General features: G+C 30.4%; 1 pseudogene; it reads left to right on the plus strand.

The window, feature by feature from the left end:
• Positions 1-771: 771 nt before the first annotated feature.
• Positions 772-4,140, plus strand: LOC134281206 (uncharacterized; annotated as a pseudogene).
• Positions 4,141-4,553: the final 413 nt, after the last annotated feature.

The raw sequence follows: 4,553 nt of genomic DNA on the forward strand, positions 1-4,553 counted from the left end.
TGTTAACTTTTTTCCTGATATTTCTTACAAAATGATTATCATACTTCTAGTATTTCTGCTTAAAACAGGTTAAGTTTAATTTAATTACGATTGGATAAATCACATATTTATGTAAAAATTCCTTTTTGACGTTTGTTAATATATAATGTCTTCATATGAGACATTACATACTAATCGTAAAGAATATTTATTGTGTTGGTTTTTATAGGAAAAACAAGATTTATTTTTACCTTTTATATCAACATAATAAAAAAAAATATTAATTTTTTTACCAAATAGGCTAAAACATTTGTTAATCTTCATTTGGCAAATGCACAGATAGATGAGTTAAAATAAAAAAAGCACTTTTAATACAAGAAAGATAAGATAATAAAATGGATTTGAAGAATAGTCATTTTTTAAAAATAAAATCTATGATTATAAATAATGACAAATAGTTAAATATTTCTTAAAACTGATAGAAATATAAGATAGAAAATATAAGAAAAGTTTTATGATAAATAAAATAATGTATTTTTTATTCATTTGTGTTACAGATAGATAACATACATCGTTTGAATGTTAAACATTTCAAATGCAATACATATATTATTGCTGATCCACAAATACTATAGACAGGGTCTTCATTGACGAAAAGCCTTATTTAATAAGCGAAAACCAAATAATTATCCATTGAATAAGCATAAGGAAACGGAATGTATTGAAATTAAAGAGACAGCGTCGTTTAAAGAGGAACAGTAGGCAATCATATCTGATTTGAAAGAGTAAATAATGGCGAAAAACCATGCTGACTTTATCAAATATTACAACGATGTTTTCATCCGTGTTCATTTTCTCTGTCTTTTCTGTATCACAGTAACGTCGGAGTACCTTCACTATGACTGCTATAGATCTGGTTTGATGGACGCCAACTGTTCAGCCACACAACAGATCTATCCTGTGGGGGTCAAGGTCGAAACAAAGGAAGCCATTTTGAATTGCTCCAAGGAATATACACCGGACCTTAACTAGACCACGACTCAGTTTGACCACTGCTGTGAGCCAGAACCTGGTGATTTGTGTAATGGGGACTATGTAAATGTCGGAAACCCGCTAAATACGTTTATATTTTACGAATACATGTACTGCATTGGAAGAAGCTCATGCCTATTTCTTCAATTACAACGAGTGGATACTTTATACCTAGGTTGTGACTAAACGTTGTATATTTACATCCACTGAATATTTTCTCCTTTATTTCTTAAGATAACACATTTCGTTAATAACTGCATGAACTACATTAGCCATGTCGCCTGTACAGATTTCTTGATCGTTGGCTGTTCCATCAATGAAACGTATAAAGACGTTCGCATCATTAATACAATAATTAATCTTTTAATCATACTTTAAATGATTATTTAAACAGATATAAATATAAACAATAAAATGTCTTTCTTTGTTTGTTATTACTGGAATTAACGGTCGCAGCTATTGCAGAAAAAATTTACATAACCCGCTTACACAAAGAAAGCATTTTATTGTTTAAATTATCCACAAACAATGTTTATGGCACTCGAATACGACTGAATTGATGGTGGGTTTCTTCATAGCTATTAAAAACATCTCAATATTAGTGAAAACTACTCAAATGGGACGTTAAAAATAAACAGTTATCAACCATAACTATTAAAAATGTCATGCTCTAATATTTTTCATAACTATAGTTATCAAGGAAAAATATTTGAACAGCTATTTGAACTAAATATGCCCCTGAATGTGAACTTCTTCAATGATATTTAGAAGGTTCGAAAGAAACCAAGCCAAGTGATTTTAAGAATTGTAATTATATTATACTTTTGTACACTTACATACAATCCAATGCGTAAACAAATAAAATCAAATTCTTCTTTTTTTTGAATCGAAGATTTTGATATTAAACTCCTTTGAAGATGTGTCATCAGACCCCGGTGGTAGTGTTTATTTGCAGGGACATGACTATAGGAATCCTGGCATTTCATCTGCCATTACAATGTCAGCTTGTTCAATCGAAGCCCCTTCCTGTGACAGCACTATTACAATAGAAGTTTTGGACCTTCGTTTGGCCGCTAATGGTTCTGATTGCAAACAGTCAATCACCATAATTGACGGATACCGTGTTACAAATTTAACTTGTATAAACAATATCAATTTTACTAGGTTCACCGTGGCTTCTGAGTACAACTATCTGAACGTTACTTTTTACAATTCTATGACGTCCAATGGGGGTCATTTTTGGTTTGGATTTAGAGGTATTCTTTTAAATATATAATGTACAAAATATAATAATACAACCTTTTCTTATAAAACCATAGAGCTATTGTTGAACTTTAAACAATTTCTTTGCAAATGAAACTAAAATATTTTCACCCTGACATGTGAATAAAAAATGACTTTATAATAACAACTAACGACACCGGGTTTTGAAATTGAGTTCGATATAAAGAAACGTTGAAGTGACTGACAGACGAAAAAAAGTTTACAACATATGTTACCAATTTTGTTGTAAAAACACTTTTCCGTTTAAAAATATTACATTAGAAAATCTTTTCTTTTAGAGATAATATTTTGAAATGAAATATGTACATATTATTTGCATTATTATCCAGGTGCACATTCAGATGTTATACGTATAGACTGTCCAGCAAAACCTCCTATAACTGAGTGTAATTTTACAACAACAACAACAACAACAACAACAACAACAGCAACAACAACAACCACTGAGTTAGACACGAGTACTACCGAATCAGAAACAACAAGTATAGAATCGCTGACAACAAACACAGAATCAGTTACTAACAGTACCCAGCTATTCACTGGAACAGTATCTAATCCTACTCCTCCCCAAGATGATACGGACAATAAAGGTATATGTAGGAACACACACACATTACATGTAAAAATCTGGTTGTTTTACTTCAGTGAAATTATACTTACATAAGATTTAACATTAAATTCATATTTGTATTAATGATATATTTGATTGAAGAAAATCCTTATCAACCTTAATTTTTTGTTACAGATTTTATCTACATAACGGTGGGAACAGTATTGGCTGTAATGATGATACTTATACTGATAGCGTGTTACTGTTTCAATAAAAAGGTAAAAATAAAAATTAGAGCGAGCATGTATAAATGTATATTATAAAGGAATATGTTTCTTTATCATAGTTTCAATACAAATGTTTTGTATTTTATAATAATTTTTTTCTATGTTTAAGAATTTCGTTTTTTTTCTTGTTTGTTTATATTGAAGTAATTGATAGAATGAACAGCGACAAAGGAAGGAAATCTCGCATAATGTTCCCTCTAAATGAAATATCTTGTGAATAACCATACGTATTTTGTTCATGCAGAAACAAGGCAAAATAAATCCACAGAATAATACTCAAAACGAGATACAAAAAAGCACGGACGTAGAAAAGTCCCTTTATCAGGAAGAGTATGAAAATAGAAATCAATCTGAGTCTGAATCAAAAGCTAGAGAAACAAATGCAAGAAATGACGATGATTACACGAGTGTAGGATTTATAAATTTGCTTTCTGTGCGTGGAGTGGACACCTGTGATATGGCAAATGAATCTACACACAAAAAGAAAAAGAAGAAGAAAAAGGAGAAACTTGCCAAAAAGAATAAAGAAAGAAAGCATTCATCAGAAAACATGGATGGTAATGAAAAGACAGCACAAAACGAAGTTAAAGACACAGGTTTATCCGCATCAACCTCGAATGAAATCATGAGTCCTGTCCAGCACAGTAAAAACAAACAAAAGAAAAAAAGGCAAAAAGAAAAACACTCCAAACTTGAAGAAAATTCTGATATTGTCTACGCAGATTTCGGAGAGAATATTAACTTTCCCCAAAGTGATGACCCAGAAGCTAATGAATATAGGCCAACCTCGGTAGATGTCCCTGATGAGCTCACGGAAACAGAATCACGTGATGTGAAGAAGAAAAAGAAGAGGAAGAAGAAAAATAGATTGGATCTTGAAGAAGAAACTGTAGAGGAGGAAATCCAAAGAAAAGTCAAAAAGAAAAAGAAGAAACATCGACGTGAATTGAATGAAGCGAATAACGAGAATAACATTACAACGAACGATATCCAAAAATAGATATTATAAATCCGAAATTAAAAAAATATATATATGACTCACCTTTATCACGGATCGTTCAGATGAGATAGTTTGTCAATTTAATAATTTGTGTTTATCACACATTATTTGATAAAAATGATTTGTGACAATAGAATTTTGAATGTAAGATCTGTGTATAATAATTGTTTCAATAAGGCCTTTACTGAAAATCCTTGGAATTCTCTAATCTTTCACAATTAAAAAAAAAATAATAAGAACAAATTGAAACCCCTCCCCCTTTTCTTACATGAATTATTGATCAACTAGATAAATTTGCAAAGTAAACCATTCAGCAAAATAATTTTAACATCTATACATCTATTAGATGCATATGACTATGTTTTCATGTAAAAAGAAATAATTTAATAAAAACATCTTTGAAATGATGTGTATGTAAAAA

This window comes from Saccostrea cucullata, unplaced genomic scaffold (assembly GCF_032062105.1).
Source record: "Saccostrea cucullata isolate Sc308-1 unplaced genomic scaffold, CSIRO_AGI_Scuc_v1 ctg395, whole genome shotgun sequence".
Classification (NCBI taxonomy): domain Eukaryota; kingdom Metazoa; phylum Mollusca; class Bivalvia; order Ostreida; family Ostreidae; genus Saccostrea; species Saccostrea cuccullata.